This window comes from Myotis davidii, unplaced genomic scaffold (genome assembly GCF_000327345.1).
Source record: "Myotis davidii unplaced genomic scaffold, ASM32734v1 scaffold1, whole genome shotgun sequence".
Taxonomy (NCBI): Eukaryota; Metazoa; Chordata; class Mammalia; order Chiroptera; family Vespertilionidae; genus Myotis; species Myotis davidii.
The window spans coordinates 10,666,049-10,680,257 of record NW_006294681.1 but is presented as its reverse complement, the minus strand read 5'-3'; the positions used below and the strand labels follow the sequence as shown (position 1 = coordinate 10,680,257).

At 40.9% G+C, this 14,209-nt stretch overlaps 1 protein-coding gene and 1 long non-coding RNA gene across 2 annotated transcripts in view; both read right to left on the bottom strand.

Annotated features, from left to right (window-relative positions):
* EXT1 (exostosin glycosyltransferase 1) overlaps positions 1-14,209 on the bottom strand; it is a 283,532-nt gene that overhangs the window by 248,515 nt on the left and 20,808 nt on the right. The gene's annotated exons all lie outside the window — the stretch shown is intronic.
* LOC107184000 lies at positions 10,476-13,602 on the bottom strand. The gene is made up of 2 exons (XR_001514820.1): positions 13,528-13,602; positions 10,476-13,307 (listed from the first exon to the last, which is right to left on the bottom strand). It is a non-coding gene; the product is annotated as an uncharacterized LOC107184000 (long non-coding RNA).

Sequence of the window (14,209 nt, the reverse complement as noted above, 5' to 3'; positions counted from 1 at the left end):
GGAACAGAATGGCGGGGGGGAGGGGGAGAAGAAAAATGAGAAAAGGCCTGCTTTACGGGGGTGAAGGCTTCGCATGGCGAGAGCCCCAGTGCGTCTTGGGTCGCAGCCAGGGGTGAGGGGCGGAGGTATTTCCATTTCTCCAGGCTCGCTAACCGGGGAGCTAGGGGGAGGGGGTGGCAGAGGCTGGGAAAGAAAGAAAAAGAAAACAAACTGTGTTCGCCATTAAATATTCATGACAGCAGCTTAGCGAAGGCTAATGGAAAGCATATAAATCCCTTTACAACTTTGTTAAATGCAAAAAAAAGATGGATGAGGGTCACAGCGTGCTCTGGGGCAAATTGGGAGGAATATGAAAATCGGGACCACGGGAGGCTGGGGCTGCAGGGAGAGAGAGCTGGCTCCATCCATCCAGGAGGTGTGGACACCAGTCCCATTCATTTCCCACCACTACCATCAAACACCGCTCAATGACACCGCACTCCTCAAGGCCTTTTTTTTTTTTTCTCCTACAAATCGTTTCCTTTTTCCCCTCAAATCTAATGGCATGGTTAGCATCTGACAGATGTTATTGTTTTCAGTCTTGCCTAAACGCGGGCCCACATTCTTGAAACAGATCATCTGTCTTGACTAAGAAAACAGACATCCAGTCATCTTTGTTCTGAGCTATCTTCCCAGGAGCATCAGTGAGATAACCTTTCAGAAAGGCCCAGAGCGGAGGCTCTGAGAGACCAGGAGCGCAGGGCCCAGGCAGCACTTGCATCTGACAAAGGTCTGCGCCGGGGATTCTAACACCAAGGCTGGTCTAGGTCCAGTCCTCCCTCTACTTGTAGGAACCTTGGCTGGGACGGGTCTCCAGGTCTCACACTTCAGCTGTACCTTTGAGAAGAGAGAGAAAGGCTGACCTATTCATCTTCAGGAGGTCTAAGGAGAGACCATACACCGGGAGGGGAGGGAAGGTTTGTAATAAGGGGGCACTGTATACTAATGGTGCTGAGGACACGTTTCTCATTATTTAAATAAAGACATTCTTTGGAAGAAGGGGCTCTTATTTGTACTGTCGGGGGTAATCAGTCTGTTTTCTTCTATATTTTATATCCTGCAAAGAGAAAGTAAGTACGACTAAGGCTATGCTTCAGGTTGGGGTCGTCTATATATCCCCCAAGATTGTAAGACAGGCGTGAAGGAAGCATCGCCCCAAACAAGACATAAAACAACTCCCAAAGGTCCTCACCGGAGGTTACCTGTGGATAACGCAAGAATTAGAGGCTCCCAAGGTCCACAAAACTCAAGCTTGGCTGCTTTGAAATGTAAATGTAAAGAATCCTCTCTGATAAGGTTTCAGAAACAAATTCCACTTTCCCCCTTTTCATTCCCCTTCTAGGGGAGGTGGAGGGGGGATGGAAGTCAATGGGGTTTTGAACAACGTCCATTGTATTCTTTTGTACTTCCATTCCAGACAATGTAGATATGATTAATGGGCTGCTCTGGATGAATTTTAACAACAAATGTAAACATTAAAACGTTTTCAACGCGCCCCTCTCTGTTACACTCAAAGTCTGTGTGTGCACTTTTGTTACCCTCAGTGACTCCTCCTCCTGTGAACTGTCTGTCTGGGCCCTTGTCCCCACAGCACACCTTCCATCTCTGAGATCTTGGAGGCAAAGGTGGTGTTACCCTCATGCCTTATAGATTCCTCAGGAGGCACAATGCCTGGCACAAAGTGTGTGTTCAATAAACGTGAGCTGCTCTTATAAAGAAGTGTCTGTTGAATGAATTTTTTTAAAGAACTCTTAGTAGACAGAAAAGCCTTTCTTTTAGAAAAATAAACTATTTTTTAAAAATACATTTTATTGATTTTTTACAGAGAGGAAGGGAGAGGGATAGAGAGTTAGAAGCATCAAGGAGAGAGAAACATCAATCAGCTGCCTCCTGCACACCCACTACTGGAAATGCACCCGCAACCAAGGTACATGCCCTTGACTGGAATCGAACCCGGGACCCTTCAGTCCACAGGCCGACACTCTATCCACTGAGCCAAACCAGTTAGGGCTAGAAAAATAAACTATTTACTCCAATTTTTTGGTCTTATATTTATAGAATTTGGCCATGCAATGAAACAGATTATAAAGTAATTTTTGCTTGATTTCATATAATCATAAAATCAAGTAATATTAACAGAAGTGGAGTGGCTCAGTGGTTTAGTGTCCACCTAGGAACCAGGAGGCCACGGTTTGATTCCTGGTCAGGGCACATGCCCAAGGTTCAGGGCTAGATCTCCAGGAGGGGGCGTGCAGGAGACAGCCAATCAATGATTCTCTCTCATCACTGATGTTTCTCTTTCTCCCTCTCCCTTCCTCTCCATAATAAAAATATATATATTTAAAATAATATTTAATAATAATAATAATAAAATACTTCATATAGATTTCACTTTGGGAGCTGTTCTTACTAAAATGTTTTGTAAAGTAATGGTCCACTTCCCCGCCCCCTTTGAAAACCACACAGAAGGGAAGAATGAAATTCTGTTTCCATACAGAATTTTCAATGAAAGGTGAACAACACAGAAAAGCTCAAGCTGTTGGAGTTAAATAAACAGGTTCGTGTTTTTTCCAAAAAGCACATTTTAGAGTGGAAAAAATAATATAAACAAATGATGCCTGCAATGTCCAGAATTCCTAGGAGGCAATAAACTGCCTTCCAAGGTAGTATGCGAGGAATGCCAAGGGTTGTGCGACCCCTGGAGAACGGCCCAATGAGCGGTGAGCTCTGGTTTCAGGCATTCTCCCGCCTTCCCAGGCAGACCACCAGGCCCTGCACAATCCCCCAGGACTGGCTCTCAGGCTTCCCTGCTGAAGATTCCCCTGAGACCACCCTGGGCAAATTCCCACCAAACGGGAACAAAATGGGTATTTTAACTACAGAAGAAAAGCCATATACCCCAGTAATGGCATTCTAGATGGATCTCCGTAAATTTTTACAGCAAAAATAATGAGTCCTTACTGCTATTCAAGATCTCGTCCTGGGAGATCCTGAAAGCAGGGCTACCTCCTGTAGTTAGTTATTCCCTGCAGCCTCAGCACAAGGCATGGCAGGGTGAACGTGCTCGATGATCTTTGTAGAATGAATGAACAAGGCCAAAGAAATAACAAAACCAAGCAGAATTCAGCAGAAGACTTAGGTCTTAATTTTTCTGAAAAACAATAAAACCAGAATTAATATAGGGACTCTAGTAATAAATAGCAGACAAAACAGTAATAAATTTACCTCACACTTAAAAAAAAATAGAGCCACCTTTCTATTTTTGTATTCCTGCTAGGTCCACACTTCAGAAAATATTCCCTATATTTTTATTAACAACTCAGCACTTTCGCATTAGCTATCACTAAAACCTGAACCTATAGCCTGTAATCTGATTTCATTTGTGGTTTCTTAAAAAATTAGAGAGAACATTTATAAATACCAACATGGTGCTGTCAGTAATTGAGTGTTCATTCCCTGTACTGCTGGCAATGTCTCTGTAGACTGCTTTTAATAGTAATCATATTTGGCATGTCTTTATAGTTTTATCACCCAAGCAACCCTCCCTGGACACTATGATTTAGTCCTGCCCATTCTTTAAAACAAAATTCGTTATATCATATAAGTCACTTTGACTCTAAGGTTTCCTTGCAACCCTTTCTTTATATAACTTACTATTTATCTGTTGAAGAATGAGGGACATTGGAATTGATTTTTAATTTTTTATATTTTAAAAATAAGCCTTCCTAGGTCAAGACCATTTTAGAAAAAAAGAAGGCTCAGCCCCAATGCTCATTATGAAAGGCATGGTCCATAATAAATATGTAAATCATCTTTCTGAAAATGAAGGGTGAATAAAGAAATAAAGTTATATAAGTGTTGGTCTCTGGTTACAATAATGCCATGTCGGGTAGATTTAAAGCACTCTTATTCATAAGTAGGAAAACACTGAGCAATGGATGTGTTTAGTTTTACAAAATTGAGACTAGGAAAACCCATCATGATTCATCTCCATATGCATAGGAAAAAAACAAGTTGAGTGAAGGACAAACTGAAACATAGATCAGACTTTTGAAAACACATGGAAGAGTCAAACTGGATTCAGTTCAATATTAAGAACCTACTATGTGAAAAATTTGCCAAAACAACAGTTAAGATGTTAATTTTATTAAAAGTTATGCTAAAAGCACATACACTTGCTAATTCATGTTTTTGCAGTAAAAGTTGTCATATACTATAAAAATGTTACTAAAAACATGTCCCTCAAGATTTTTCATGAGTAAAGTTAACAGAATTAGAAGTATTGGAGAATCAGAGGAATATTTAAATCATAAAAAAAAACACCTTTCACCAATTCCAATTTTGCATAGGAAAAATAATTGTAAGGGTATTAAAAGCAACATACAGAAAGATTTGAGCTCCCCATCTTAAAAAAATTAAAAAATCTACTACTGTCCAAATAAACTGAGCAAACGAAAGATACTAATTTTTCCACCATGTCCACAAGTCCGATTCTAACTTCCCTCTGTGCCTTAAGAGTATTAATGCCATGAAAAAAAAACAACAAAACCTTTTTTGGTAAAGCACAGAATTCCTTTTGATGTCAAAAACACAAACAGTTCAAAGGTTAGCCTGCCACTCAACATTATGACTCCTCAAAACCCTGAACAGGAAACCCATTTCCAAAGGCACCCATACAAAGCATTGCAATCCCAAAGGGAGAGCGGTCATTGTTCGGCCCGCTGGTGTTTTTGTACTTTGCTTAAGGATTTATGCAGAGGGGCGACAATGCCTACCTCATCACCAAGGAGAAACATTCTTTTGGCTACAAAGAATCTCAGTCCTTTCTTCTCACACTTCCCCCCACCCCCAGCCCACCCCCTCCCCCCGACTAATTACTTTCTCAACATTCTGGAAGGCTGAAGGAGTCTAATCAAGTTGAATAGCCCTGGATTTAGCCCACATTCTATTCCATCTTGTACTTCACACCCCTCCAAAAATTAAAAAAAGAAGAGCATAAGCCACATTGGGTGTAGGAGGGTGGGGAGTGGGCACAACAAGATTTATGTGGAAATAAAAATTACTTCCGTAGAAAAGAAGAATAGAAATGGCTAATGATGTAAAAGTGGTTTCATTTACAAAAGGTTACGGGGGTATATACACTCAGGGAAGCCAGGTTTGGGCAGAACGTGATGTACTCATTTATTCAATGAACATTCACTACTGACCGCCTCCAGGCACCTTGCTTGCAACTGGATGAAAAAACAAAAATGGTCCCTATCCCAGTGTCATAGGAAAGAGATGATTGTAATACAATCATCACATTGCACCATAAGGGCTAGGAGAAGCAAAAGTAGGGTGTTAGCACTAGCCAGTTTGGCTCAATGGATAGAGCGTCGGCCTGCGGACTCAAGGGTCCCAGGTTCGATTCCGGTCAAGGGCATGTACCTTAGTTGCGGGCACATACCTAGTAGGGAGTGTGCAGGAGGCAGCTGATCGATGTTTCTCTCTCATTGATGTTTCTAACTCTCTATCCCTCTCCCTTCCTCTCTGTAAGAAATCAATAAAATATATTTAAAAAAAAGAAAAAGTAGGGTGCTAGTAAGTCCCAAAGAGAGGGGCCTCTGGCCCAGGATGGATGGACAGAGGGAGGCAGGAAGCCGTCTCAGAGGTGGTGCTGCAGCTGAATCTTGAAAGAGAAAAAGGTAAGTGAAAAATTAAGTGAGGCTGAGGCCTGTGGTAGATGATGTAGCAGCAACAGAAAGAGCAAATGCAATGATCTGAACTGGAAATGTGACTATTCCATAGAGACCTCAGTCACAAAAACAATGCAGAAAATTGCATGGAGGACGCTTCCCCTAGTTCACATCCTCTGTGCTTCCTGAGCTGTTCAGCTGCTACAGGCCACTCGCCTGTTATCAATGAGAACTGTGTGCCAGCCTAAAATCTGATCAAATAGCTGTCTCCTTGAAGCACAGGACTAGCCATACGTTCTTTAAGCACTCGACTTCTATGATCTAACACCATTTTTTTAGATTCCGTGTAAGTCTGGAAGCTAATAGATGAATTAAAAAAAATAATCGCCTTTCCTTTTACCTCCCCATAAATTGGATCTAGCCATCAGCAAAACACACTGATGTTCCCTTGAAGAAGGTCTGATGGAGACTGAAGCATTAGTCTTGAAGGGAGATTGGTTTTAATCAAATACTTGCCCTTTTTATCACTTGTAGTTTAAATGGTGTTCTGCAAGCCTCAGGCATAATGGAAGAGTATGATTTTTTTCCTCTGAAGGTAGCTCTTTTAAAATTCAGGCATTGATAATGCCTTCAAAATCGCAGGGGTTTCTACCACCTAAAGAGCCTCAGCAATGAAGAACTTAAATCTACCTTCTTAAATATATGAAAGTCATACCACATGTACAATAGTACAGGGTGGAGAAGGTGTTGAGGACAAATGTAGAAGGTCGTATGATCCCTCTGAGCTGTGTAATGCCCAGGATATGAGACAAGAACTCCTAAGGGCACATCCTCCTGTACAAAATGCAGAATAACCTCAACCAATGGGAAGTCCTAAGATCTGGGTTCTGACTCTTCCGCTAATAAGCACGTCATCTCTCTGGGTCTCAGCTTCCTCACAGTCTAACGTCCCTTCAGTTAACAGATAAGATCAACAAGTCTTTTTATGTGTGTGTCCTAAAATTAAATTGATAATAAAAACTAGTTAATATTTAGAGGAGCACTTATCTTATGCCAGGCACGGGGCTAAATGCCTTCCGCTCTACATCTCATTTCATCTCACAGAGCAACTATAGTAAAACACATACTAGGATCCCCATTTTACTGATGAGCACACAGGGGCTGAGATAAGTGACACAAAAAGAGCTGCTGGACAGAGTGTCTACCACACTCACAACTACACTGTTTGATGTCAAGCACGCTTCACCACACAAGCCTTGACATTCTCGCTAGGTCACGCAGGTAATCAGATTCCACATGATTTGTACAACACATTGTTTTCCTAAAAAAAAAAATGTCTGCAGTTTTTTCACACAAGATTTCCAAATGTGAATTCCATTTTGTTGCATCTCCAAACAGATGGGAGTCTACACAGGTATCTGCTATCAAGTCAGGAGTACTTTGGGATGCAGCACCAGATCACCTCCTAGGATGCCCCATTTTCATTGTCCATGACTACAGAGGAGAAGGGGGGCATGGGGACCTCTCTTTCTCTAAGTCTTTTCATCAGAGGATCTGAAGAAGGGAGACAGGGAGCGGGCATCTAAGTAACAGCATCTCTTTCCTGGCAGCCTTCCTGGTCTTTGTGACACTGAAAAGATACTGAGTCCCAGGAGGAGAAAGACGGGAAAGGGGCTTAGAGTCATTTAATGAATTGAGGCTGGCGTGCCTTTAATAGCCCCACTTAATTGTACCTTCTTATTTTCTGCAAAAGCCCTCCTACCACTAATGTATTCTCCATCTCTTACCTCCTCTGGGGGATCACAACTGCTCCATCTTCTCCTCTTTCAACCCAACCCCTAACACTACATGCCTTCCTCTTCACAATCACAAAAGCTGAAAACAAAACAAAAAATTACAGGATTTTAGCTACGTGTTACTGAGGTGTATGTATTAAGTTATAGCATTTAGCTTCCAGGGAAGGGGGGAAATTGTGAATTAGTATATTTTTATTCCAAATGGGGGTTCTGGGGGAAAAAAAGTGATTAATAGTATTAAAATGATAGCATGCTTACAGCCACAATCGTAGGGACAAAATGTTAATTTTCAGTTATTTTAAAACTATAACATCATCAAGTCCATTATAGAGAACTGACAGCTATGTCTGACCTCAGACCAGGGCCAGTGGATGGCTTTTCTCACCCAAAGATAGCATGCCAGGCCCAAAATATGAAAACACTCTAAAAATAGTAGATGTCCTAACTGAGGCCTGTTGTATCCAGGGGTGTGTATATTTCTAAACCTTCCCATCATGCACCATAACACAATGCAAAAGGGACAATTCTCACATGGAAAGTCACACCATTGTCCTAGAAGCATTGTTGTTCACACCTGGGGAGTGGGGTGGAAGTGTTTCTAAAATTAGACGCCTTAAGATTACGAGAAACCTTTCAGTTTTATTAACTGGGAAATTCTAAATTTGTTTTCCTATAAGATCAGTCTGCTCTTTCTCAATCATACCAATGTGAACTAAACTTTCCAGAAATAAAACCATTACAAAGTCATAGCAAGATCAAGTATGCTAAAACAAGGATATTTTATCAGATGCCCAGAGTTGGTTTGGGTTTTGTTTGTTTGTTTTAGCAATAAAGAATGGGTTAATTTAAGAAAATGTGGGTGTCAATATTCTCTACAACAAAAAAGTTCCACACTTAGAGATCATGCAACCCAAAACAACATTCAGGCTAAATAAAAGTAATACTGAGCTGACCACAGTTTTAAAAATCCAACTTCCAGTAACATTCTCACATGCCACCTTTATCTACTAGTACATCACCAATCACATCTTTGCTTGTCTCCCCAACTCCATGTGTTCCCCTCACTCATTCTAAAGCTCGTTGGAAACTGAAAACAGAGAAGGAAGATTTGTTTGTGGTGAAGGAAAGAAATCTAGAATCTCAGAACAGTGAGGCTAGCACAACCAATTAAACTCTTCCAGTTTCTCAAGCTGTGTTAGCAAGATACCCTATGGAAAAGGGCACGTAGGCTCAAGACATTTTTATACCTCCTAGAGCTGGCAGACAAGCCCCATCAACAGTAGAACTGACAGGGCTTGAGGGATGAGAGACAGACTTTCCCCCTTATCTTAAGCATATAATTTGATAAAACCCCTTCTCAGGATAAAACAATGCTTTTTAGCTAAACTCTGAACTTGAATAACCAAGTTTGAAATTTAGACTTTTGAATTAGCCTGGCATACACAAAAAAACACTTCATAAATGCATAGTCAATGCATGAATGAATAAATCTACAGAACAGTTCTCTTCACAATTAAAGAACATTTATGGAGAACACTGTTCTACTAAATATTCTCCATCTAGTCCCCTCTGCTCTATTAGCTCTCATGAATAGATCTTCTTAAAATGTAGCCAATCACCCAATTGACAGCCACCCAAGTGTTAATGTAATGATCCTGCTTGTCAAAGCCAGTCTAGCCCTAACCCACATCTGAATATGAATTCAAGAACTGAATCCCAGTGCATACCATTAAACAGGCAAGTCTTCTGCCTGTGCCCTGGATGACATCTCAGCACCTCTCTTCCTGGCCCACACTAGTTTAATTGGCTCCTAAATAGTCCTTCTCATCCTGGTGTCCTCACGACCTCAGCTCGACAGAGGTTGTCTAAACTCAGGAATCAAGCACTTGTTTTTACTCCCTGGGTCTTAGGAGAAAAAGGTGAAAGAGAACACCACCACCCCCAGCCTGCTGAGTCCTCGCTGGTGCCTTCTCCCACACCCAATACTCCCATTATGGTAGACTCTGAGGAATGCACCCATGAGTTTGGGGAGAATATTGAAGAAATAGACAAACGACTGGTCTTATCACCTGAGTTCTCCCAGCCAAACTGAATGGGAAAGAATCAAGGTCTCCAACTACACCTTCATGAGAACTGAGACCAGGGCGCTCTGCTAATTACAGGTTCAGAGAATAAAGCTGCAAAGGACTTTTCCGAGCTAGAATAAATATAGGGGTGGGCAAAAGTAGGTTTACAGTTATGAGTACGCCAAGTTTATTTTTTTAAATATATTTCATTGATTTTCTTTTACATTGATGAGACTGAAACATCAATCAGCTGCCTCCTGCACACCCCCCACTGGGGATGTGCCAGCAACCAAGGTACATGCCCTTGACTGGAATCGAACCTGGGACCCTTCAGTCCAAAGGCTGACGCTCTATCCACTGAGCCAAACCGGTCAGGGCCCAAGTTTATTTTTGTATTATTATTTATTAACTATTATATTACTTATGTGTATTATTCCTGCAAACCTACCTCTGTCTATCCCTGTATATGTGACAAAACAGGACTTGGATGTCAGTTTCATACAGTATGCACACAAGGATGCTGAGACCATTAAAATAACCCACTTGCGAAAGAAAGCCTTGGTCACTGTTCTTTCTCTCCCACGGGAACAATGGGACGAAGGGTGAGAAAAAAGAGTAAAACCTTCAGCGCTGCGGTACTGTGGTGTACTGCCTTCTTATTAAAGTCATATACCATAGCTGAACTCACAGGCAATATTTTGAGAGTCATTGAATGCTCCGTCAGAAAGTCAGTGTTTAATTTGGATTTAAAGGGTTGTTCTGTTTCTTGTCTCTAGTTCCTTCTTCTCGGTATTCTTACCTGAAAACATTCAAAGTCTAGTGGAAGACCATGCCATTTCTACAGCCTAAGTCACTGAGGGAAAATAATTAACTTAATAGGCATTCACTTTACCGCAAACTTTAATGGAATGCATTTATGATATAATTGGGAAATAACAGCCACACAGTCACATACATACACGTATCTGTCCTACATTACTTATGTGTGTGAATTCACTTCGACAAAAAGCAGTGTTTGTACCTAAATAACATGGACTTTTTTGTGGCAGAGCATTAAAAAAGGAAAGCTTCATCCATTCTGCATGACGCTCTCCAACAAATTTGTGTCACTGTGTAGACTGTGTAGCCTCCTTTTTTTTTTTTTTTGATCCTCCTTTGTAATCTATTTTAAAGGAACATTTCACGCACCAGGAAAATAAAAGAATAATATCCCTTAGATGAATCTGACTTGTAAATAAGGAAAGCTATTAAGTGCTTAGTGTTCTTGGTTTCTCTATAATAAACACTATAAATAATCTCAGAATATACAGCTCTACTTAATGAGGCTTTGTTTTTTTTAGGGAGAGCAGCATAATATCTGGCATATTCTCTGGCACCCAATCCTCATCTCTTTAAAAAAAAATGAAATACAATAACAGGTGGGAGGAGTACGGTTGTCAATCAGATAAATTAGAGAGGCTGAGCACTCCTGTATGTGGTTAGGTATTATCTGCCACTGATTTGGCTAGTTCCAGTTATCAATTGTCTAAAATTTTGTGAAAGCCTCCCGCCAAATTTTTTTTCACACCGCCAGTATCTTTATGGAGTTGGGAGTCTCTTTAGGTGAACCATTTCAGGAGCAAGAGTATAGAAATAATCCATCCTGAAAATGCCTTCTATTCTAAGCACCTGGCATAAGGCTATTGTGTCCAGTGATTTCCTATTATGGCCTTCCAGACATAAAGGAAACACTCTGAATCCTGAGGACTAATTGCACAGCCGCAGACTTCCTCTTTCTCCAGAGCTTTTTAATTGGGCACTTCAAGTTGCCAAGTATGTTCAAAAAATGGTATTTCAAGTAAGCATGCAGAGTGACTGCCAGTCTAGAATTGAAATAGTCAGCCTGCCTCTGGATGAGGAACGGATGCTCTTATTTTAAGCTATTCATTCTCCAATAGATGGCAACATAAAGGGGGGAAATCAAGTTCCTGGGTCTCTTTCATTCAGCTGGCATTCATACTAATAGAAATATTTCAGGTTCATTTCAACGCACAAAGATAGAGTTAAAAAGGCGTTAGAAAATTAAAATTAGGAATCCCTACTCAAACTGGATATAAGTATTCCATATATGTACTTGTACGTCCTGTGAGCAATTAGCTTAATGGGAGACACAATGGGATAACTATTTAGGGGCTCGATTTTAGGATAGACTCAAATTATTTCTGAAGCCTCCCTTCTCCAGTAAAACCCTGGGCTTTGATTCAAAAGAAAAGGGTCGATATCACATACAAGACTCTGCAACATCACACAACCACATAAAACTGTCATCCTGAAATACTGCGCTGCATGATTTTGTTACTGCTTCTCTTATTCTTGCAGCAATGGACACACAACCTCGGCGGATGAATTCACCACTTCAAGGCTCGAGCGGAGCCGGAGAGAGAAACAATAAAAACAGTCTTGGGAACAGGAGCCCCCCAGGGAGGTAGGCACTGCCATCCAATCTGACAGCAAATCCACCTCTGAAATTAATAATTTTTATACTTCCCACATTCTAAATTTTTTTCCTTAGATGAGAGTATACCTATTCTTAGAAAGGAGCCTAACCCTGAAATTAAACCCAGTGCTACAAAACCTTTGAGCACAATTCTTTCATCAACTATTCATATACTAAAGCTAAAACCTTAGCCTCAGATAAAAAGCACAGTTTTCATAATAACCTTCAGGCAGGGGTAGGGTTCTTGAACCAAGGCTCATAAGGCCTACCCTATATAATAAAAGGCCATAAGCGTAACGACCGGAAGAACCACTCTACCAGTTGCCATGAGGTACATTGACCACCTTTGGCGCATCTCCCCACCTGGCCTGCCTCCCGCAAGCGATGGTGGGTGGGGTGGTAAGCAGTGGCAAGCAGCAGTGAGTTACTTGCACATGATTTCGTGGACTGGGCCTCTAGTACACTATATAAAAACTGACGGAAAAGTTTGACGTGTACTTTCCTAAAAGGAGGTATTAGAACCCATAGATTAGACTGTGACCTAAAAAATTCAGCAACTGACAATAAAACTGTCTCTCTAATTATGGGGAAATATCATAAATAAAACTATGCCGATAGAACAGAATACAGAACAGGAAATAAATATTTTCCAGCAACCTAATGTGTTTCCCTGGAAGGAATGTGATGATAAACCTTTATCATGTACACAGTAACAGAAAATAAAGCTTTTGTTTAATAAAAGATGAGCTGGGTTCATGCACAAAATTGGGAAGCTTTTGTTGTGATTGTTGTTATATATTAATGGACAAAGGGATTCTTTATCATAGGAGTTGAATTTAAAAACCTGGTAGAAACAAGCCCATTCTCAGGCTTATAAAACAAGCCTTTACAGATAATTATGTTTCATTACTGTGCATTTTATGGAAATTGTGTTATACAAAACAAATACCAGATGCCTATTTGTTTTATTCATTTCAGGGAGAGGAAAAAAAGCTACAAGTACCTCTGCGAGTAGAACTGCTTTTAATTAAACACAGTGCACAAGGAGCACATAAAAATTAATACCGTTTGAAGCCAGCAGGTAGAAAGTAAATGTATAAAGCAGCGACGGTGGAATACCCCCTTTTCCCTCCAGCTGAGCTGCGAAAGGAAGCACTGCCAGGCCTATTACTTAGGAGCTGAAATCAGCGAGAGATACTTGAACAAGGTCACTCATAGACTTGTTTTAAGGCCCGTGTTCATGGAAATATAAAGCCTAGAGCAGCCGTGGGCAAACTACAGCCTGCAGGCCAGATCAGGCCCGTTTGTTTGAAATGAATAAAACTATTGAAAAAAAAGACCTTAACCCTTTTATGTAATGATGTTTACTTTGAATTTATATTAGTTCACACAAACACTCCATCCATGCTTTTGTTCCGGCCCTCCGGTCCAGTTTAAGAACCCATTGTGGCCCTCGAGTCAAAAAGTTTGCCCACCCCTGGCATAGAGGTTAGAAAAACAACATGTTTTATTGGTACCTGGGTTAAGCCAGACCCTGTATTAGCCCTCCTGACCCATTTGGGAAAGCTGTTGAGATGGAATGATCCAGGTTCCTTTCTAGTATACGTGAAAAATGCAGAGTGATTTCGGGCATGGTTCAGACTTAACCTGCAAACACTCGCCATGCCAGAGAAGGACATGTCATACTATGGCTACTATCTGATTAATACACCTAAGCTCTTCAAAGAAAAAAAAAAGTGTGTGGTGGGGGGACAGAGAAAAGAACAGTCAACCTAAATGTGGGCATATTTTTCCAGACCCCAAAGAAACAAATCATATCTGTTCAACTGTCAGTACTCATCAGAAAGTGAAAATTCAGCATGCGGTAATTTAGTCCCGGAGTGAGAAAAACACAGTACCCTTCTTTTACCTTTTCCCCCCGTTTGCTTTTGCTTTCTTGTTTGCTTTTAATCAAATCGTAGTAAGACCCAGTCTCCAGCCTAGTCCTAGACTTTGATATCATCTAGCTAGTTACAATTTGTACTCACTAGTGGCAAGACAGAAAATAAACATTTTGAAAGAGCTGTGTGAAGTAATGTGAAACGCCTTGCAACTGTATCTGGCAACCAACTTTCCACAAAGACTATCCACAGACCTTTTCCAAATCACACTTTCTTA